Source organism: Vanacampus margaritifer, chromosome 7 (assembly GCF_051991255.1).
Source record: "Vanacampus margaritifer isolate UIUO_Vmar chromosome 7, RoL_Vmar_1.0, whole genome shotgun sequence".
Lineage (NCBI taxonomy): Eukaryota > Metazoa > Chordata > Actinopteri > Syngnathiformes > Syngnathidae > Vanacampus > Vanacampus margaritifer.
In genome coordinates, this window is record NC_135438.1 from 27,532,649 (window position 1) to 27,557,648 (window position 25,000).

The following is a 25,000-nucleotide window of genomic DNA, read 5'->3' on the forward strand; positions in this document are numbered from 1 at the left end:
CACTTAAAAATGGCATAGGCATACTATTTTTGGAGCTATTAACTCTTTGACTGCCAGACGTTTTCAGAAACGGGTTGTCGCCAGTTCCAGCCGATTTAAGCATTTTGACTGATCTTTCAAGGTCCACAGAAAATGTTATGTTTGGACTATGGAAACACACATACTACCAAATGAAAGATTGGACTCTCATCTTTCATCAGAAAAAAAAGTTTGTTTCTACCTTATTCCGTTCTTCAGTAATCAACAATAGAAAATGGTTACTTTCACCGAAATTCTCTGTTTTGAAAAAAAGCGGAGAAAAATAGCTTTTTGTGCAACGATGTTATTTCATGCACTCTAGTGAATTGTACACTTCTTTTTGTCCATGAATGATGCCACAAACACCTAAATAGTGCTTTACTTCTGTAAAACGCTTTCACCAACGATGAAAAAGTGTTTTTAGTTTGTAAAATACCTTTATTTCCATTCAACAGTGTAACAATTTGACAAAACAATTTCGCAAACTATTTACAAATGTGTGCAACTGTGGTACTACTTACAATTATGTGGATGTTTCAAATACAGTTTTTCTTTTTGTAACGCTCTCCTGCGTGCAAGGAGACGCCGCTGGACTCACAACAGTTTACTTTCACTTTCGCATTTGTCCGTTTCGCGTGCAAACGTTACACTTTCTTGACTGCCTTTTTTTCCGGGGAATAAATAGCAAGTAGCAGACTGTACACACTCCTCCGATGAATATGCATTGGACTCGGGGCACTCTTCGTCGTCCGATTGAACGTCCGCCTGAGCGTCCGCCTGAGCGTGCTCGCTTGTGCTCCGTGTTTTCCGGTGTCAGCATCGCTCGCCCTTGAACCTTTATAACGTCGTCATAGTCGCCGCGTCAGCGCTTCCAACTTCGGAGTCACCATCATCATCATAGATGATGATCATCGTCGTCATCAATGTGCTCTTTATCGTTGGTCGATGTCTTTGAAAAAAACGTCTCGACCGTGAGCTGCTTGCAAGCGGCCGCCATTATGGCTTCTTCAGCCAATGTCCCCTCAACACTCTAGCCCCGCCTCACCTCTTCTACTGACGCCCACCCAATCTTATCAAAAGAGAGTCATCGCTGCCCTCTAGGGGCCAAAAATAGTCATTAGGCACACGAGACCTGCTTGAAACTTTCAGGACAGCTCCGCAAGCCTTCCCAGCAACCGTTTCAAAAAAAATAAAATAAAAATGGGAGGACGTCTTTTAACGTCTTTGGCGCTCCTCCGTAGGTTTTTGCAGAACGTCATTTAACGTCTTTGGCAGTAAAAGAGTTAACCAAAGTGGATTTTCTAAATTACACAATACATTTTGTTGACATTTTGGGGGTTCATATCTAGAAAATATTTTGTGTTGGTATAAGCTGATTTATCATCACATTTGGGAACCCTACTGCGAGTTAAGAGAGTTTCAAAGCACTCAGGCCTTTGGTTGGGGATACCAGATGGGTCCAAATATGGCTACGGGACAAAATAACCATTTCTACTTCTCGCCACTGGTTGACCATATGGGCACATGATTATCAGACTGAGCTTTTTACCCCATCAACAGATATGTATATATGTGTATGTATATATGTGTATATATACAGTATATGTATGTATATATGTGTATATATATGTATATATATGTATATATATGTATATATATATATATATATATATATATATATATATATGTATGTATATATGTATGTATACGTATGTATATATGTATATATACGTATGTATATATGTATGTATATATGTATATATACGTATGTATATGTATGTATATATGTATATATACGTATGTATACGTATGTATATATGTATATACGTATGTATATATGTATATATATATACTTATGTCTGTATTTATATATATGTGTATATACGTATATATACGTATGTATATATACGTATGTATACATATGTATATATACGTATGTATACGTATGTATACATATGTATATATACGTATGTATATATACGTATGTATACGTATGTATACATATGTATATATACGTATGTATACATATGTATATATACGTATGTATATATGTATATATACGTATATATACGTATGTATACATATGTATATATACATATGTATATATACGTATGTATACGTATGTATATATGTATATATACGTATGTATACGTATGTATATATGTATATATACGTATGTATATATGTATGTATATATGTATATATACGTATGTATACGTATGTATATATGTATATACGTATGTATACGTATGTATATATGTGTATATATATATACTTATGTATATATGTATATATATATATATACGTATGTATATATATATATATATATATATGTATGTATGTGTATATATATATATATATGTGTATATATGTATATGTATATATACATATGTATATGTATGTATATATATGTGTATATATGTATATGTATATATACGTATATATATGTATATATGTATGTATATATATGTATGTATGTATATATATGTATATATGTATATATATATATATATATATATGTATATATATATATACGTATACATATGTATACATATATACACATTTGTATATATATACATATGTATATATACATGTGTATATATACATGTGTATATATACATATGTATATATATATATATATATATATATATATGTATCTATACATGTGTGTATATATATATATATATATACATGTGTATATATACACATATATATATACTGTATATATGTATGTATGTGTATATATGTGTGTATATATGTGTGTATATATGTATATGTATATATGTGTGTATATATGTGTGTGTATATATATATATATATGTATATATGTATATATATATATATTTATGTATATATATATATATATGTATATATACATATGTATATATGTATATATACATATATATATATATATGTATATATACATATGTATATATGTATATATATATACATATGTATATATGTATATATATATATATATATACATATGTATATATGTATATATATATACATATGTATATATGTGTATATATATATACATATATATATATGTGTATATATATACATATGTAAATATGTATATATATATACATATGTATATATGTATATATATATACATATGTATATACATATATATATACACATATAAATAGCAAATAACTTAATTTCTCCGTCTTTCTTCAGCACTCAAGCTATCAGCAACTTCAACCAACACCTCCTCTTCATCCTAAACTGGCTGCTGCACCTGTCATGCCACGACCACAGAAGCCTGCGTCTTCCATGTCTGTTCTGCGAAGGCGCAGGGTCAGGTAATGGATTAATATGACAGCTCTTAGGCACTTTGATTGCAGGGAGCTCAATCAGCGATGGTGATAATTAACTTGTGATTTGCCAGCGACAGTACAGTTCAGGGTGTACCCAGATTCTCGTCAAATGAAACTTTAGTACAGAGAATGGATTTGTGGATGGATAATGAACTACAAACATTCTCACAGAAATTTGGAAAGTCAGAAATCCACAATTGACCTTGAGCAAACCACGCCCCCAAATGGCCAAGGTCCATCAAGCTTGTGTACGCTTAGTTAAAATTCATTGTAAAATCCATCCAGAAAATGTCTAACAGCCAAGGTTATTATAGTTTTGTAAATTAAGTTAGTTTAAAATAGTTTTCAGGGCGTTTCTGTTAGTTTTTATTATTTTTATTAGTTATTTAAGGAATACATAGTTTCGGTATAATTTTTAGTTTTTAAAAAAACGTGTTGTGCTTGTGTGCAGCATTTAATAAACACCATGGTAAAATGAAAAAATAACACATTTCTTAACTAGCGTTGCTTTTGGGCTGAGTTAAATAAAAATGCAGGCAAGGTGAGGCATTGAAGCCAAACGTCAAGCACGCAAAATTGTCGCCTACGAGCGACATCATCTGAAGGTGCTTATTTTATTGGCTGCTGCTAGATGATGTCTCCTCTCCATGACACACTTTTAAACTTCTTTATTCCGGTTGATATTGAATTAAGTAGGGATGGGCAAGTACCGATACCAGGTATCGATATCGGGCCGATACTAGGTATCGATATTGGGCCGATACCAGGCTAATTTCATGGTATCGGTACTCATGACGGATATCGATACTGGTATCGGCCCACGCTCTTGTGGCTATTATTTGGTCAGGAACTGTTAGAAAACTGGGGGTAACGAACCTATTGTTCACGTAACTTCGCTGTGTTTAATTGCCTCGTTTACGTTTGCTGCACGCTTAATTGCCTTGTTAATGTCGTGAGATGCAGTGCTAAAAATAGAACTGTGCCGTTTACTGCTGCGTCAGTCAGCGTAATTATTCTATGTTAATGTGGACAACACTACAGGAACTAAAGGCTATAATGGTTATTTTGCATTTATTGACCACCACAGGGGGATCCTTTAAGAGAGCACATAAGTCTTCAGTTGTACTCAACAATTTAATTAGCTCTAAAGTGCAGCCATATCTTTGTATATGTGACTTGCTCCAGCAAAAGCATCCGCATGTTGGCGAAATGTTTAACGAGTTAGACACGAAAATTTATAGTTTGCCCAAAAATGTTGATTTTGACATTTCTCCACAAATAGCCTCCTTGAGGTCTCTAGTTTAATTTCCTAGCACAAAGGTAAAAAATGTAATAGAAGTGTATGAAAATAAGCAATTATTAGACAGTATGCATCGTAACCAGGTGAGTGTTTTTAGCCTAACTACTAGCTAGCACCGCGTCAGGCAACTCTTTATTTAAAATCAACCTGGATTTCCTGCCTCAAACATCATTCCCAAATGATTTATAGAAATGTTGTGAGGATAAGCGGTTCTGATAATGAATGGATGGTTGGACATAGCAACCAAAACAAGTCGAAGTCCACCATAATGAATGTATGAATGAATGACGCGCACGTCATAACACGCCATTATACCTTGTCGTAAACCGCGTCGGCAGTCCAGTTACCGTGCGTCTTAATCCAGAAATAATTCCGGGATCTCTTTTTTTTAATGAATCAATTTCTGCTTTTAATTAAAATGACTACATTCACACTAAGGCACGTCCGCTGACGAGGTGCAAGCCAGAAGCTGTCATGCACATAGTCCTACTCAAGCACATTGATTGACAGGTGCTGTTACTCGCTGTCACTACTGACATGAGTGACAGCGAGTCGGGATGAAGTGTTTATTAAAGCTTTTAAATGAGGCAATGCCTTGTATGTAATGTAGGCTATTGTAAATACTGTAATGTAATGTTTTGATCACTTCTCGATGTCTATTTCATGATTTCAGTAGGTGTGGGGGGGGGGGGGCTTGCGTTATACTTAACAAGCAGTCTTTGAAGTCAATTGCCTTCAGTTGCCTTCAATTAGTCCACGTGTCGCAATTAGTCCACGTGTTGCATGAGCGGTATGGTGGTGGTAAACCAGAAGAGCTGCTAACAAAAAAATTGTGCCATCCATCATAATAAACATATCATTTAGGTATACATATAACTGGTACAGTAAAAATGCAAGTAAATTAATTTTGCCTTGAAGATCATGTATTGGGATACATATGTATCGCGATACTATCGCATCGTGACCCCTGTATCGTGATACGTATCGTATTATGAGATTGTTGGCAATTCCCAGCCATCCTAAATTACTTGAAGCCTTATTGAATTGAATTCTTGGCACTTCACTGTATTCCTTAAAAAGGAGTTGTACAACCACATATTTTAATTTAGATTTTGTTTCTGGTCACTGAATTATTTGTTTAATCTTATTTATCGATATATTTTTTGTATTCATTTTATTGTGTGCATTATGCAAAATGGCTTTTATGAGCAAATTGAAAATTATAATTGCCATTAATTTCATTAAATTTTTACGAAATTTGCTATAGTTGGGGATATATATGTCATTTTTTAAATATCCATCATTGTTTTGTTGGGAAATTTTATGTAATAAGTACTAAATATGCATCGGTATTGGGGAGTACTGAAGATTTGAGTATTGGTATCGGTCTCAACAAAAGCGGTATTGAGCATCGCTAGAAATAAATATACTTAAAATCACCTTTAAAATAAACCCCAAAGACTCATGTATTAAATTAATTATCAAATATTATAAAGTAAGGACATTTTTGCTATAATCCATTTAAGTTAGTTTTGCAAACGTAAAACAAAGTTTCAGTTAGTTTAAGAAGCATTTTTGTTTTTATTTTATTTTATTAACGAAAATGTTTTTGGAATTTTAGTTTTAGCTATAGGGCAGCTAACTAAAATAACTTTGCTAACAGCTGCCAAAAAAAAAAATGGTGACAAGATGTGCCCATGGACTGTAAATCAGACACGAGGTCTCCCAAGAGATTGTCAGGTGGAGTTGTATTCTTTCCATTACCAAAGCCAAAAACAAAGCTGGAGCGGTGTCTTCAATGGATTAAACAGGGTGGACAGACTCACTCCAGCTAAATCGCTCTGAGATAAACGAGCATTCCTCCGTTTGCACCAAAGAGCCTTTTAAGTAGCTAGCTGGGCTAGGCTAAAGCCATATCGCTAATTGGCAACTGAACAAGCTCAAATTAATTTGAGGTCTAGAGCAGTGGTGGGCAAACTCTGTCCTCAAGGGCCGGCGTCCTGCAGGTTTTGGAGGTTTCCCTGCTGCAACGCAGCTGATTCCAATCAACAGGATTGTTACCAAGCTTATGCAGAGCTTGCTGATGAGCTGATCATATATCAGCTGTGTCGGAGAAGGGAAACATCCAAAACCTGCAGGACTCGAGACAAGATCATCCAAAAAACTGGATGCCAAAGTTATACTTATGATTATTTGATATTGTATATTATCAGGATATCAAAATCATCGGACAATCAGCTCCAAAATCGTTGTCTTTTCGGCAATAAATACAGGACTGAAGAAGGGGCCATCTGTACTTTTTACCCCGATCGACGGACGTAAACCTGCTTCAGTCTGTGCACAGTCCATGGATTTAAAAAATAATAATTTATGAACCTTTGCATCATGCATAACTCACTAATTTTGCTCGATCATTATTGATGTTAGCTGGTTAACTTCACTTACATTATGCAGGGTCTCATACTGGGTAATGTTTCATCGATTCACGCAACGTGAACATAGCAACGTAACAGGCACTTTACTTATTTAGTTTAAATCTTTCACATAGCATTTTGTGTTACTTTAGAGTAAACAACCGTTCTGTTGACAGTACAGGGGAAAAAAGCGTAATTAGTTTACAGGTACATTATTACAAATGGGAATACTTTTGCGGGATTACAATTTCCAAGGTGAGACAGACATCGTTGTTTCGGACTTAGCTTGAGAACTGTATGCTTTATATCATTTCAATGCATATTATTGTTTTTAGAAGGATGTTGCATCTGGAACAAACGTCGTGGTGCTGCCACCTAACCTGACAATAGCCAGATAGATAATTGTGATTCACGCTAGGGAGTTCTCCACAATATCAATCTGGTACTGTTATATGGTGATTTGCTCGGGAAAGGCGGGACATTCTGTACAATACTTCGAGCTGATTGGACGATGAGGCCTCTTGTGCACGTCTACCTAACTTTTGGAACATTCTGTGCAATACTTCAAGCTGATTGGATGATGCGGCCTCCTGTGCACGTCTATCTAACTTTTGTTTTGACCAATCATGGCCCGGGCTGAAAATGTCGTCATCGTTCTCGTCGTAGGAAAAAAAAGCAAAAACATCTTTATCAGCAAAAACATCTTTACCATCTTAAAATGCATGAAGCGCCTCTCTCTGTTCAACATTCAACAAGGAAACTGTGAGTAATTCTGTGAAAACAGAATTAATTACAGCGTCATTCATCCATGTTAGGTTAGTTTGTTTCCTACAGTGTTGGCGCTTCCTGGTTTCATCATAGTGCAGGCCATTCCATTTGAGGTCCACTAATCTCCAACAGCCGTTCCCTGATGATGACACCTCGATGAGCTGGAGCATTGTCATTTGTGAATTTTCACGTTAAGCTCCTCATTAGAGAACAACAGCTTGTTCAAAAAATACTGAAACACTTAACAGTTGGACACGTGCATTCAAAAGCTTAGAGATGGTCACATTAGATAACTTTCAATCAGATTTCAATGCATTTTAGGCTCGTCCTGAAATTTCACCTGAAAGCCAAATATCCCTAACTTTTTGTGAGTAACTGTATTTGATGACAGTATAAAAATGAAATGTTCTAGGAACTTATTTTCCCCCGTAGTGGTCGTGCTGTGAAATTTCTCATAGCCATGGCACAATGCATTGTTAACCCAAAAATAAGATTGATGGTTTTTGAAGTTCTTAACATGGACGGAAACTTTGCACACACATCAGGCATTGCCTAATAATCAATATTTTAATAGTTTTTTGTGATTTTTTTTTTATTTTCTTCCAAAAATAGCTCAGTAACAGCCCTTACAAATTTTCAACAAAGCACTCCCAGTTGTATGTTTCACTTAGATCTATGAAAAGTTGGAGGCATATGAAACAGCCCAAGACCTACAAAAAAAGCATCTTGAAGCAATATATTATACCCATCAGGAAGTCGGCCATTTTGGATTTAGCAATTGTTACCTGTTAGACATTTATTAAACACTACCAAAAAAAGGAGAGAAGACACTCAGTTTTTGTTAGACACCTCGTGAGGAGAGAGAAGAACTGCCTCATACAATTCATCACTGCACTCTCTAAAGAACCTCTCCTCATCCTCTCTTTTCCACGCCCCTAGTTACATGGGTGTTCCAACTCTCAAGTGTGGGGGAACAAGCATAGTTGAAACACAATGTACTTGTTTGTCTATGTGTGTGTGCATGTGAGTGCTGAGTACATTTGTGGTCAAGTTTGCAATAATTTCTTAACAGACAAACAGGTACGTCTTAGCGGACTGGCTGGGTTAGATGTTTTTGTTCTTGTAGTCATTATGAGTCATCTCCTGTTAATCAGCTGTTAGATATGGCTGCCCCAATCTAGCTATGTGAATGTGAGTGTGGGAGCAGAGCAAAGCATTCTTCATTGCAAGCAGAAGCAATTCTTCATTGCAGCAAAAAGTAAAGTGCTTATTCATGTGATAACTTATTGTGCATTCCCCCCTGATAATCAAATGATTGTTTTCCCCTTAAAACGTTACAATCTGTGAAAGTACCCTGAATGTGCACCATTTTTGCTTGCATAGTATTAGCAACGAGCAAGTGTGTAGCGTATGTTATTCTGTTGTCCCCAAGTGTCCTTTAAGCTGTTTCATGACACTCCAGTTGGAGTTAACTGTAAAATGAAACACACGACAATAAGAATTACATCCACTGTATATTTAAATACAAAACATGCTTAATTTTTTAAAACCTAGCTAGCCTAGCGCTAATGCTAAAGTTAATAGAGGATCCCATTCAATTGCTAGCAGAAGTTAGCATCGACTTCGGGAGTTCTTTCCTTCAAATAACGAATATTCACACACAAATGTTACGCGAACACATACCCACAGGTAAGATAACACTACACAAAGGCACACATTCTTCTTAATCAGTATTTGGTCTTACTGTTTTTTTAGTTGCTATTATTTTAGTACAGTGGTACCTCGGAGTTTGAACATAATGCGTTCCTGCGAAGTGTTCAAACTCCGAATTGTTCAAACTCCGAATTATTTTTTCCCCATAGGAAATAATGTAAATGCAATTAATCCTTTCCCAAGCTCCAAAAACGTTTCTATTTATGTTTTTTTACAAGTGGGGTCCTCGTGCCAGTTTTTACAGAAGTAGTCATGGTAGTTACGAGATCCGCGATAATCTCCTTCCTAATTTGACTGTGATTTGTCACACTGTATGTTTTTCTTTGCTGCCACTGGCACTGTTTTTTTGGGGGGGGGGGGGCCATGGCAAAGAAAATTGTCGTGGGAAAATCTAAATGCACTCGCGAGTATGGAGCACCACAGGGTGCATTCACGATCTCACTGGAAATGAGCAGTGCATCGCCTTAACTACCGCAACGTGAGCATTCAGCATTGCTCGGCTTTGCTCGGCTTCACTTGGCTACTCGTTTTCAAGGTACGTTCGTTCGGCTTAGCTTGCTTTGCTTGGGTGTTCAAACTCCGAAAATGTGTTCAAACTCCAAGGCCTTTTTTACTCAGATTTCTTGGTTTACGTCCGATTTGTACGAGTTCCGAGAAGTTCAAACTCCGAGGTTCCACTGTATTGTCCTTTTTAGTTATATTGAAAGTTGATATGCATGCAAAATATTTCTCAGCGTCCTTTTTCCCTGTTCCACAATCTTAGGATTGTCTAGGTGGCATACATAAACGGCAAGTTTTAGGTCATGAATTTTCCAAACACAATCCTTGATTCACTTTGTTTAAGCATTAAATGTTTTTTTGACCTTGTGCAGATGTAAGCGCTGTGACGCATGCATGAGATCTGAATGTGGAGATTGTAATTTCTGCCGAGACATGAAGAAGTTTGGAGGACCTGGAAAGCTCAAGCAAACCTGCGTGTTGCGCCAATGTCTCTCAGTAAGTCACATTTCATTTTTCATGGGCCATTAACAGTAATTATCCTGAAACCACCAAAATGCAAAGAAAACTGCTTTTGGTATAGTTTTACCTATAACACACAAAACATAACATGTCTTACACATGCATTAGGCTACTGCATTACACCTGCTGTAACATAATTGTAACAAGGCATACATGAGAAACGGATTTTCTTTAAAAAATATATTTTTTTCAATGATGTGCAAAATAACAGTTTACAAAAACACCAGTAACTTTTCGCAGACAACGTGCATTTGAACCAATCAGAGCTAACTATATATGCTGCTCATGTGTCAGTCTCTCAGCCAATTGAAGGGACAACCGAGTCCAGGGTGGTTTGCTGTGCACGCATGCGCACATCGACATGACTCGTCGAATATACTGAGATGGAGCCGGTGGACAGAACTACAAAGAATAAATAAATAATAAACAGTGTTGTTAACATTTTTTTTTATAAAAGCAGTTATACTCATTACTTGCTCAAAAAAGTAACTGAGTTAGTAATTTAATTACCTCATAGTAAAAGTAACTCGTTACCAGGAAAACAATTTTCACTACTTAAAAAATTGCTTGATCAAACATTTGTTTTATTATTATTATAATAATAATAATTATTACTAATATTATTATAATTATTCAATTTTTTTTAAAATAAAAAATATTGAAATTATGTCCAGACTATGTAGGGTGTTTTCATTGATTTGTGTGAATATAAATGTCCCACAAATATCTCACTCCAAAATGACAGATATCATATATGTTCTACCACTGCCAATTACTACAGCAATCAGAATAATAATTAAAAATAAATAAATACAAAATACTGGATATTTGATGATTTGTGGCACATATGTCACATTTGTGGGCAGTCCTAGCACAGATGGTTAATACAATTGTTGGTGCAATTAATTACACTAGGCCAATGTTTCACGAATGTGTCGCTCTGACTTATCTTTTCGATGTTCTTGTGGAGTCGCAAAGTGAAACTTTGCATGGGTATGTATGTGAGTGTGAATGGTTGTAGGCCAAGGCGAGGTGAAGGGCTTGGTCGTGCTGCGCAAATAGAACTCCTTGTGCAAACGCGGTCCGTATCTGCGGGGTCTATTTTGGCCAGATCAAAACTGTTAGGGTTCGAAGGCGTGGCGAACATCCGGAAGGCGGCTCACAGTGTATGCAGGGTGCCCATCCACCATCCGCGGTGGGGAGGGCAGAGGCGAGGGCGAGGACAACGGGCTGGTAGAGTACACCTTGATCTGTGAAACATGGAATGTTGGATGGACACGCAGAGTGGCAGGCAAGTTGAGGCAGATGGCACAAGGATTGATTATGCGCTCGATCTCATATGGGCTGATGAAGCGGAGAGACAGCTTCTTGGACTCAACCTTGAATGGGAGGTTCTTAGTGCTCAGCCAAACCTTTTTGCCTGCCGCATAAAGAGGTGTGCGGGAACTCTCCGAAGCACGGAGCAGAGCTGTGCGAGCGCGTTTCCATGTGCTGGAGCACCGCCGTATGTGTGACTGGATGGATGGGACTGCTTTCTCCTTCTCTTGGGGGAAAGGAAAGGAGGTTGGTACCCCAGAGAGCACTTGGAGACATGCTCAGGGAGACATGCCCAGGGAGGTGTTAGGCAGCGTATTGTGGGCATATTCAATCCATGTCAGTTGGGTACTCCAGGAGGAAGGATTAGCATGTTTAGTATTAGTATGACATGCATTGAAGGTACGCTTTCTAGCTGTCGGTTGGTGCGTTCCGTATTGCTATTGGTTTGCAGGTGATAACCAGAAGATAGACTGACAGAAATGTCTAGTGCAGAGCAAAATGATTTCCAGACAAGGGATGGGAACTGCGGTTCTCGGTCCAAGACTATGTCTATGGGAATGCCATGGAGACGGAAAATTAACAGGTTAGCGGTTTCTGTGGCGTAAGTCAAGTCAAGTTTATTTATATAGCCCTTTATCACACAAGAGCCCCAAAGGGCTTCACATGCCCTTAGTTGACAAATATCAACAATATCCCCTAATCGAACCACAAGAGGGCAAGGAAAAACAAAACAGGCAAAAAATTTGAAATTTTGAGAAGGGACCGCAAATGTGGTAATCCCCCTTCCAGGATGATCAGGCTGCAATGGATGCCGAATGGGCAAAAATTTATATAGTTTGTGATACTAAACATTATTAACTAGAATAGTGCAAGAAGACGTCAGGGAAGTGGGTCCTCATCCAAATCCAGCCTGGTTGGTCAGAGCAGCTATCTCCATAGCGGCAACTTCAAGGTGATGGTCCTTTCCGGATCGCATCCCGGTCAACCAGCACAGAACCTGTAATGCAGCATCCAAATCGGTCATTAACACCCAACTCCCTCTCCAAGCCGTGGAGAAGGCAGGGAAAGAAAGCAGTCACCAGGTACACATAATTCAGCCAAATGCAAGAGTATAGAAATGAGTCTTAAGACGCGATGTAAACGTTTCTACAGAAACCTCAGGGTAGAGCATTCCAAAGCACTGGAGCCCGAATCGAAAACGCTCTAGAACCCGCGGACTTCTTTTTAGCTCTTGGAATCCTCAAAAGACCAGCTTGTTGCGATTGTGAACGAAGGTTTCGTGTCGGAACATACGGTACTATTAAATCAACGAGATAGGAAGGCGCTAAGCCGTGGAATATTTTATATGCAAGTAAACCGGAAGCCAATGCAAGTTGGCTTGTATCGGGGTCATATAATCGAACTTTCTCGTCCGCGTCAAAATTTTAGATGCAGCATTTTGTATTAACTGCAGACTTTTAAGACTGGTCATGGGAAGACCAGCGAGTAATACATTACAGTAGTCGAGGAGAGACGTAACAAACGCATGAATTATAATTTCTGCATCACCATCAGACAAAATAGAACGAATTTTAGCAATATTACGAAGGTGTAAAAAGCAGTTCTAGTAATAATTTTAATGTGCATTTGAAAAGAGAGAGTTGGGTTGAATACAACGCTGAGATTTTTTACTGAGTCACTTTGGCTAATAATACATTTATCAAGGTTTAAAGAGGTATTCGTAAACATATGCCGATAACGGGCGGGACCAACAATGAACAATCTTGGTTTTATCTGGGTTAAGAAGCAAAAAATTAAACGACATCCATTGTTTAATGTCGGCGAGACACGCCTCAAGATTACAGAAGTTGTGCAGATTTGTTATTTGTAGAGGCAAATATAATTGCGTATCGTCAGCATAACAGTGAAAGTTTGTTATATTTACGTATAATATCACCAAGCGGAAGCATATAAATGTTAAACAAAAAAGAGCCAAGTACCGACCCTTGTGGGACTCCACGCGTAACGTTACATAAGAGGTCGCAATGCCATGGATTACACGGTGTGTTCTCTCTGAGTGCTAAGAAAAAAACCACGAGAGTGCAAGCCTGAAATACCAATACATGTTTGGAGACGTTCTAATAGTATGTTATAATCGACGGTATCAAAGGCGGCGCTTAAATCGAGTAATAATAATATTGACGAGGTATTGGAGTCCATTGCTAGGAGAAGATCATTTGTCACTTCACCAAAGGCTGTCTCAGTAGAGTGAACGGCCCTGAATCCTGACTGAAAAGGTTCATATTGATTGTTAGCGGCCATGTAATCATTCAGCTGTTGCGCAACAACTTTTTCAATGATTTTGGCGATAAACTGTAAATTTGATACCGGCCTATAATTACAGAGACTTTCTGGGTCAAGGTTAGGTCGTTTAAGTAGAGGTTGAATAACAGCAGTTTTAAAAGCTACTGGAACAGTGCCAGTAGAAAGTGATACATTTATAATATTTAAAACAGAAGGTCCTAAAATAGTAAACAATTCTTTAACCAGTTTACCCGGGAGCGGGTCAAGCAAGCAAGTTGTTTTGCCGCACTAACAAGATGTGTAAGATTTTTAAGCAATATTTTATTGAAATAAGAGAGTGTCGTCGGACAGTTATTAGCCGGGCTGTCATTATTAACATCAGAAATTGTGGGATTTAACAGATTTAGGCGGAGAGCCCATAATCTCATCTCTAATAAACTGAATATTTTGTGTAAAAAATTGCATAAAATTGTGAGCTGAATACGGGAAGCTCTGCGATGTCAGCTGCTGTTGCGTTAACATTGCTACTATATCAAATAAGTACAGTGGTACCTTGGCTCACGAACTTAATTGGTTCCCACAGAGAGTATGTGAGCCGAAAAGTTTGTCTTCCAAACAAGTATTTCCCATAGGAAACCATTGAAATGAGAATAATCCGTTCCCAGGTCCCCTTGAAACACAATTTTCTACTAAAAAAGCCTTAAAACTACACAAAATATACCTTATTTTATGTATAATAAATGTGCTATTGTATTGTAATTAAAGAAATACACTGTACTGTATAATACTGTAAATATTAATAAAAATAAAACTGTTTTTATTTGCAAAACTTGCAACTTGCCTTTGTGATGGTACAGTAGTTGAAGGCTTGATGGAATGGAGTGGGAGGAGGAGGGAGGGAGGGAGTTACTGTTTGGAAGGAGAGTCCTCCGGTGTGGCCTCTCTTCTTTGCTTCTTAGGAGACTCTTTATCCTTGTTGCTGACTAAAAACCTCTTAATTGACACCTGTTGCTTTCTGAGTTGTAAGGTCTTACGAAGCTGAGGCATCACATTATCATTCATCATGTTGATGATTCTCATAGCCACAGTCTTTTCTGAATGGTACTGTTCGATAAAAGCCTGCACATCACTCCACTTAGTTAACATGGTCTTGATGCTCTCACTTGATGCTGCAGCCATCTCCTCCTCCTCATCCTCACATGACAACTCCTGAATGGCTTCCTTCTGCTTGTCCTCTTGAAGGCGAATCAAATCCTCTGTGTTGAGGACCTCATTATGAACTTCCAGGTTGCCTCTTGATGATATCCGAGTGAAGTTGCCGTGCTTTCTCGGCGATAATACCCGGGACGCTAAGTCACACAAACGCACACCTCGTTCGTGTTTTTCGATGATCTCCTTCTTCTGCTCGACCGTAATTTTCTTTAATGTCTTCTTAGGCTTAACACTAGCCTATGGTGGGGTCTTTTTCGGTCCCATGATAGCAAAAGTACACTCCAAAATGGTCCAAAATGTCTATCAAACACAAACCACATCCGCAATCAAAGAAAGGGGGTGACGAACTGGGACGCCGTGAGCGTGCGTCAGCTTCTCGTGATTTCTCGTGTCGCGTGATTTGGTTCGTCCGCCGAAAACTAGTTCGTCAGCTGAGACTATATGCTTGCGAATTTAATGTTCGTGAGGCGAAAAGTTCGTGAGCTGAAGTGTTCGTGAGCCGAGGTACCACTGTATTTAGGATTATTTTTATTAAGACCGATAATTTTAGAGAGATAATTAGTTTTTGCTAAAGCGAAAGCTTCTTTATATTTATGCAAGCAATCGCACCATGCTTGACGAAAGACCTCGAGTTTCGTTGCGCGCCATTTGCGCTCAAGCTGGGTACATGATTGTTTAAGTGTTTTGGTTAAATCTGTAAGCCAAGGAGTAAGCCTTTTTGGACAAGTTTTAATTCTTAATGGCGCAACAATATCGAGGACATTTAACAAAACAACATAAAAATTATTAGTAAGATTATCTATTAAACCAATACAAGAAGGAAAGGAGGACGCATTTGCCAGGGGTAGCACCTCAGAGAGCGCAGAAGTAGTCGAAAAACTAATATTACGGCTGCTGTATCTTTGGTTATGGTTGGGACGTTGGCAATGAGCCAAAACCACTCATCATTGCCTCTCGGTGACAAGAACCAGAGACAATTACTCAATGTTGACTCATTTTTCTGGCGATATTACAAGTCCTGGCTATGTTCTTTGTAATCGCTGATTATCTCATCCTTGTGTCATTGGAGTCGACATGTATGACTATGTCAGAGTAGCTAAAGTTGTTTGCATCTCCCTGGTGTTTTCTAGACCTGGTGCGTGCCAGCTCCTTCAGGTTAGCTTCAATGTTGGGTGCTCTGGCCCCAGGAATACATTTTACTGTGGCTGGATTCTTAAGCTAAATGTTACAGGTGATGGAGTCACCTATAACTAAAATGCGGGAGCCAGTAGACCGAGGTGAAGTAGGGCTAGCTAACGGGCTAAATCTGTTATGCGTCTGAACAGGCTCACCGCGGTTAGTAGGCCGCTTAGGGTGGGCTGTGAGGGGGACTGCAACACGACTGTAGCTCTTAATGAATCTCCGGTAGAAATGAGCAAATCCGAGGAAACGCTGTAACTTGCGGTCGGTAGATTTAGGCCACTTTGAGACAGGAGTCACCTTGGCTGGGTCCATGTGCAGCTCACCCTTAACAATGACGTAGCCGAGGAACGTGGTTTTGGGGACATTGAATGTGCACTTTTCGGCCTTGATAAAAAGCCTGATCTCCAAGAGCCTTTGGAGCACCAGCCGCACATGCCTCAAATGCTTAGACAGGGACTGTGAAAAAATTAAAATGTCATCAAGATAGACAAATACAAACTTGTCAGTCATGTCTCGGACGATGTCATTAACCATGGCCTGGAAAACGGTGGGGGCGTTTGTCAACCCAAAAGGCATGACCAGGTATTCGTAGTGCCGTAGTGGTGTACTGAAAGCCGTTTTTCTCCCGTTATTGGTGAGCCTGCCCTTTTAACTGGCCTGACGGGACGTGTGGATAAAATGGCTGCCTTGACCACAGTACAGGCATAGGCGATTATTAAATCTCTGCGTCTTCTCCTCAAACGAAAGCTTGGCGCGTCCTAATTGCATGGGTTCTGTAGCGTCAGAGACGTGAGTTTGGAGCTGAATTGGCTTACTGGGTTATGTGCGTGGAGGAATGTTTAGCCGAGTGGGTGGGGCTGATCGTCGCTGTCTCTGACGCTCTCTAAGACAACAATCAATCTTAATGGCTAGGTCGACAAGTTTTTCAAGATTTGATGGTTCGTCTCTGGAGGCCAACTCGTCTTTTAGGGACCTATTGAGAGCGCGGAGGAATACTTCTTGAAGCGCCTCATCGTTGAACACGCTCTCGGGCCGCAAGGGTTCGGAATTTAACAGAGAATTCCGCCATGCTACGGGGGGCCTTGTCGGACTGACATCAGTCTTTTGGCTGCCTCTTTTATGCGTACTGGGTGATCGAATATTCTGCGCATTTCCTCCATGAAGTTGGAATAATTTGAACACACTGCTGATTGACAGCCGATCAGGTAAGCTATTTTAGCTCTGTCCGAACTATATGTGTGTGATTGCTGCTCGAAAACCAAAAACATTGCACCAGAAAGGCCCGGCAAGACCTCAGGTCTCCGTTGTAGGGAGTGGGAGGAGGCACGAAGGACTCTTTGATAACTTGCGACGGTGAGGCGAAAGCAGGTGTGCATCAGTGAGGAGGTGTGCTGTCTGGCTAAATGCAATGCTGCTAACTGGCTCTAAATGGAGGCACGTGATTCAGAAAACTTTTACCTTGCCAAGGAGGAGGTGAAGGGCTTGGTCGTGCTGCTCCAATAGAACTCCTTCGTTCTGAGTGTGGTGAAAGAGGTCCCTTTTGGCTAGATCAAAACTGTTAGGGTTCGAAGGCATAGGATGAGAACCCAAGTGCAGAAACGGGAGGCAAACAGTAACAGGCGAGTTGCCTTTGGCAGGCTGGCAAGAGTACGGCTTTGACAGGTGCAGGAAATCTAGGTAAAGAATGCTGATTAGAATAAAGTTCTCACTCAAAGGCAGGCAATAAGATGGATGCAACTGACTGTGTGACATTTGGAGTTGATCTGGCGCTGAAGTGCAGTCAAGGGCTGGCTTTTGTAGACAGGTGATTCAAATTGTTTGCCCCTGGCTGCTGCTCCAGCTGTGTATCCTCCCCCTGGCCCAGCATTGCGAACACACACACACACACACACACACACACACTGGAAAGAAATGGACAGGGTTCATGGGGAGGAAGCAGGGGACCTGACAGGTTGTTTGGTTGTATCATGCCTCTCGCTCAATGATGGCTGGGATAGGCTCCAGCTCAGGTATTGACCAATCACTGCTCGGCTTACAAATGCCACATGGCCAAACTCAGAAAACAGGTGAGCTATGAATAAACCTGAGCCCTGAGCAACTGTGATGAAGTAAAGTGGCAAAACGTCCGCTCCCTGAGATGGATAAAAACGAGTGGATTTTGCTGCTAACTCGTGTAACAATTATAGATCAGTCACCCTCCCAAAAAAATTTCTCTTCCTTCCCTTAACATTTCACTCTTGGAAATATGCGCTTAGTCAACCTAGGGTGGGGTGAGATGCCTCCGTTCTCCCCCTTTTGCCTAAACCAGAGACAGTCCAAAAGAGATAACACTCTTTTGAAGTCAACCACAGACCATGTCACCAGGATGTGAATGTTTGTTTGTCACCAGCCAGAACCACGAGTTTATGGCACCAAAGTATTATATCGGAAATCTTCATCTTCACCCCTGCTGACATCGCAGGCTGGCAGTCTGCAAACTCTTATCAAAGTCATAAAACAACATGGGCCAAAAGGTCAGTTGGAATCCTGGTCAGTAAATTCCAGCCTTCTTGGAGGTTATAAGACCAGAGTGCCTTCAAGTGGTTATGATCGGAACTGCCCTCACATTAAACACCTATAATCCACAAAGCAATCTTGCACATTTCACATAAGAAGTGAACTTACGCACAACTGAATGTTTCACATCATGTATATCTATGAATGATGATTGTAAACCCAAAATTGTTTTAGTTACTCCGGAAAGAACGATATGATCTCATGATGCATTATTAGTTAACATGTTTTGCTTGGAAGAACTTGACTTGCCAGCCTGACCAAATTTAATTATTAATTATTAATTTTTAAAACGAACAACCGCCGTGCTCCAAACCCAGGCGCGCGCCCTCCTGCCAGATGGACTTTTTGCTAATTTTTCTTTTTTTTTCCTTTTTCTTTTCTTTTTTTGTGTTTCGTCCCACCTCGGTGGCACAAAGTCGCAGACAAATTTTTCCGTGAACCCGTGTGTCACCCAGCAACCACAGTTTGGACGTCAATCGTACTTGCTCCATCCTCCGAGCGTCCTGTCGTGGCGCGAGCTGGTTCAACGGCTTGTCTCCCTCGGGACGCAGGCACGCAGCGGATCTCGGCCTCAGCAGCGGGATTTGGGCTGCTGAGACGCGGATCTCCTCGCGTGCCGAGAGTACAACTCCGGCTGAAGTCCCCCCAACCTCGCCTGAAAGCACCATCCACCTTGAGCCCGAGCTGCGTCACACCTCATCCAACTGTGGAATATTTGTATTTTTTTATTTTTGCCTTACCTTTTTGGGAGCAATTTTTCTTCAATCAATCTAGCTCGATTCAACTCACTCCAGTAAGTTGCACGTCTCATAGCCAATTTGACATATCGCTGGTGCAACTTCCATTTCAAACTCACAGATTTGGCAAGTTGACAATTTATCGAGGTAGAAAGGAAAGGTTTTCCTTTCTACCTCGTTAAATTGTTCCTTTCTTATTTCTATCAGCTTTATTTTTATCCCTTTTCTTCTCACCGTATGATAGTTAGGTAGGCAGTGTTTTGATTCTGTATGTGTAACCGTAGTGAATAAATGCATGTTTTTTTAAATCTAGTTCAGTCTCAATCGTGCTTGTGTCCGAGTTCATTAGTATTTTTTTTATTAATACAAACAACCACGAACGTTGAATGTGGCGACTTCAGATTATCAATAAATAAATGAGGATTTGGATTATATTTGTTGTGTTTCTCCAAAATTTATACTACTGTCCAAAAGACATAAATTATCGCTACACTCACATTCTACAAATCACAATATTAATCAGAATGCCATGTTTAAACTAATGGGGGCACATACACTATATTATTGCAACGAAAATGTTTTGGTTGACTTTCCCTTTAAAATCTGCAAATCTGACCTTGGCTGAAAAAAAAAATGTTTTATTCATATTGCACAGTCCTAATTTGTAAAATATTATCCTTACAAGAATAGCAAAAAATTTTGCATTACATTTACAAAATGGGGATTACTCTACAACATCGCGTGGACATCAGCGACAGTGTCCCTGGAGTGGCAGACCGGGGTGGCGGTCCCCTTTTTTAAGAAGAGGGACCCGAGGGTGTGCTCCAACTATAGAGGGATCACACTCTTCAGCTTCCCTGGTAAGGTCTATTCAAGGGTGCTGTATAGGAGGGAAGTCAAATCTCGGATTCAGGTGGAGCAGTGTGGTTTTCGTCCAGGCTGTTCATAGCTTTTATGGACAGAATTTCTAGGTGGAGTTGAAGCGTTGTGGGGATCCGGTTTGGTGGCCTCAGTATTGCATCTCTGCTTTTTGCAGATGATGTGGTGCTTCATCAATCCGCGATCTCCAGCTCTTACTTGAGCGGTTCACAGCCGAGTGTGAAGCGGTTGGGATAAGAATCAGCACCTCCAAATCAAAGACCATGGTCCCTAGTCGGAAAAGGGTGGCGTGCTTTCTCCGGGTCGGGGAAGAGATCCTGCCCCAAATTGAGGAGTTCAAGTATCTTGGGGTCTTGTTCACGATTGAGGGCAGAAGGAAGTGGGAGATCGACAGGCGGATTGGTGCAGCGTCTGCAGTGATGCGGGCTCTGTATCTATATCTCTGAAGTGACTCTGGCATCTGGTTCAGATGCCTGCTGGACGCCTCCCTGAAAAGGTGTTCAGGGCATGTCCCACCACAGAGAAGGCCCCAGGGACTACCCAGGACACGCTGGAGGAGACTAAGTCTCCCGGCTGGCCTGGGAATGCCTTGGGATCTCGTCGGAGGAGCTGGTCGAAGTGGCTGGAAAGAGGGAAATCTGGGCTGCTGCCCCCGCAACCCGACTTCGGATAAGCAGTAGTAAATGGATGGATGGATGGAAATGGGGATAGCTTAGTTGAGGTCCTGCTTGTCGACCCAGGACACGCTGGAGAGACTATGTCTCTCGGCTGTCCTGGGAGCGCCTTGGGGTCCCGTCGGATGAGCTGGCTGAAGTGGCTGGGGAGAGGGAAGCCTGGGCTTCCCTGCTAAAGCTGCTGCCCCGCGACCCGACCCCGGATAAGCGGAAGAAGACGGACGGACGGACGGAGGTCCTGCTTATATGATGACATCCTGTGACCTCACATATTTCATGAAGAAGTCATGTTGTCCTTTATCCTGTTTTTGTTTTGTTTTGTTTTGTTCTTTGTTATCAGAACACACTTGGTAATAATAAACAATTATCTTGCAGCATTCAAAACCAGGGAAAGACCAATTATCGCCCGGGGCAATTATCAATGCCAATTATTAGACATTTTAGTGCATATTGGAATCGGCGTTTATTTTATTTTTTTAACTCATTCACTCGCAGCCATTTTCACTGAAGCAATCCCCTTCGCTCCCGGATGTTTTACTGGATTTTGACAGATTTTGCAAGGCCCACAGAATATTGTGTTCTATTCCTATTAAAACATGTAACCTACTAATAGAACTTATTTATACATTTTTGGGAGTGAGTTCATTTGTATTTGTGTATTCTTATTAATGTGATGGATCTGATTAACCAGGGGTTGGATGGGAATATTCCATATCAGTCTATCCCTATATTCAAAAATGAAAGTTTGTCATTTATTGACATGTTTTTTTTTCTCTTTCAGCCAGGACTTCCGCTGTCTGCGGTTTGTGAAATATGCAAGGAACCTAACCAAGAAGAAACTGGAGATCACTTCTTTACTCTGATGGAATGTTCCAATTGTGCACAGATAATCCATCCTGCTTGCCTCACGGTACAAAATGCCCCCCCCCCCCCCACACACACACAATCATTTCATGTCAAATGTTATACAAGTGTCACTGGCATTTTTGTGGTTCACACGACTTGACTTAAGAGCATCCAGCGTGAGATAAATCACCTTTAAGAGTGAATGGATGTAATTATGATGATGATTATAATAATAATAATAATAATGCATTATTATATTTATCTGGCATTTTCTCTTTTGCTTTCACACACTCAAAGTGCATAGAATGAATGAATTATTAACATACTCACACATTCACACTCTGGTAGCAGTAAATTACATACAAAGCCATACTATAGTTCCCCTAAGGCAGGCTGATAGAGGAGTGGCTGCTAATGTGCGCCTACAGCCCCTCCAATCACCACCAAACATTCACAGCGACCATACAATAGTCTGAGCGGCACTGGAGGTAATTTGTCTCTCCCTGCGTGCCCTGGCAACCAATCCAGTATGTAGTCAACTGGAATACTTAATACACTCTGTGTGTCAGTGAACAAGATAGATGATGGTAGAAAATGAATGAATTTGTTTATTTTATTTTATTTTATTTCATGTTATTTTATTTTATTTTATTTACCTGTTTTGTGGGGGTGGAATTGGAATGTGCTAAAGTCCAGTAAACGTTAAACCAGATTTATCACTTTAAAATGATCACTCACAAATATTTCATCAAAGCCAATTTTAATATCACACAAAGACAACCCAAGGATATATAAAATGCAATTTCTAAATAAATAATGATTATTTTTTCCAAGGGGGTAAAAAATACAAACCTATCTAAATGGAAAAGTAATCAGTTTGTGCCCTCAAACTCAAGAGAAAGCCAGTCAGTACTCACCAAATTTCTGAGTTCCCTGACCCCACCCCTATTAGGGGTGTGAATTGCCTAGTTAGTACCTGGCGATTCGATCCGTATCACGATTCGATTTGATACTGATTATTCCCGATCTCTAAATTGAATCTATAAATTGGTTATTCCATTGTTGTTTTTTTACTCAAATTTACTGTTTTTTGTTTGAACAGAATTGAAATAAAATATTAAGGCTTAATGTTCCATTAATATAACATGCTTCCATGCTTAACAAATGAACCATAACCCTAAATAAGACAGTTTGTTGAATATTTCTATTAAAAAAAATTGTTTAAACATCGATTAGGCCGCATATTGAATCGATTAAAGAATTGTGCGCTGCAATATTGCGATATACTACAGAATATATATATTTTTTACACCCCTGTCTGTCTGTCTGTCTGTCTCTGTGTAAATATATACTGTGTATATACAGTATAAAAATATGCATTTCAATTGGTGTCAATTACGCATGGATTTTCTCTATTTGCATTCCCTATCCCATGCAAATAGCAGAGGTCCGCTGTATTGTAGTGAATTTATTTTTATTGTGTCCTCAATAGCATATTTGGAATTGGATTAATCCAAAAGTCATAAATATTACTCAAGTTGCGTTACTATTATTATGGTAGTTGGATTACATTACTAACTACATTTTTTAACAGACAACTAGAAACTCGGAATACATTTTAAAATAACCCAACTCATAGCATAATATGACCATGTATAGATAATTATTCATTGATACTAGGGGTGTTAAAAAAATCGATTCTGCAATATATCACAATATTACAGCGCGCAATTCTCGAATCCATTCGATATCCGGCTGAATCGATGTTTAAGCATTTTTTTTTTTATGGAAATATTCCACAAAATGTCTAATTTAGGGTTAGGGTTCACACGTTAGCATGGAAGAATGTTATATTAATAGAACATTAATCCTTAATAATATTTTATTTCAATGCTGTTCAAACATGCAACAGATACAGTGGCTCACAGTTATAAGCCTAAAGTTTCAGATTAATTCATTTTCATACAGATTTTACAGTGTACATGTACAAGTTTACTGATTAGTATTTTCTAAGGTCCCGTCCAGACGGAAGCTTCGTTCCTTAAGCACATCTCGTACACACAGAAGCATTTTAAGACTTGCGTGTGTCCAAAAGAAGACCCTGGGGAAGTTTTACGGCTGTAATGTATATGCCAAGTGGCACTGTAGCGGCACTGTAGCTTTATTATTAATGTAACTTAATTGCAATCTACAGAACAAACATGGCTTTGCATGTATCGAAACGACATGAAAAAGACGAACACAGGAGAGAAGTGACCATGGCGGGTGATTCAAGTACAACACCGCTTGTTGGGAATAAAGAAGCAAAATATTTAGCTGCAAAAGCATAAGCAAGCTAAGGAGGCTGCACAAAATGACTACGACACGGCTATCCGCCATTGTTGTTGACAGAATGACGGTTTGCGCGCAGTCACGTGAGAATTTGGAGCATAGGTAATCAAACTGCATATGGTGTCCAAACAGAAGCGTACAGGGCGCATTTTGAAATCTTTCCACTCTGCAGCTCTGTTTCAAAAGTGATCGGTTTCAAGCTCCGAAACCCTAGCCCAAACCCGCCATCGTGTGGACGAACGGCCTAAACGGTAAGAAATTTGTGAAGATACATTGAAACTGGCTTTCGTGTGGACTAAATTTGAGTTAAAAAAAAAATCACAATAATCAAATTATAGATTCGTATTGGGATTAATCTGTTTTGAATCGAATTGTTACCTATGAATCGTGATACGGATCGAATTGCCAGGTACTAGGCAATTCATTT

At 39.5% G+C, this 25,000-nt stretch overlaps 1 pseudogene across 1 annotated transcript in view; it reads left to right on the plus strand.

Moving 5' to 3' along the window:
* Positions 1-25,000, plus strand: part of LOC144055325 (lysine-specific demethylase 2A-like) — a 107,824-nt pseudogene that overhangs the window by 45,044 nt on the left and 37,780 nt on the right. The window contains exons 12-14 of the transcript XR_013294837.1: positions 3,202-3,326; positions 10,409-10,532; positions 22,178-22,306. The product of XR_013294837.1 is annotated as a lysine-specific demethylase 2A-like (transcript). The remainder of the gene's footprint in view (positions 1-3,201; positions 3,327-10,408; positions 10,533-22,177; positions 22,307-25,000) is intronic.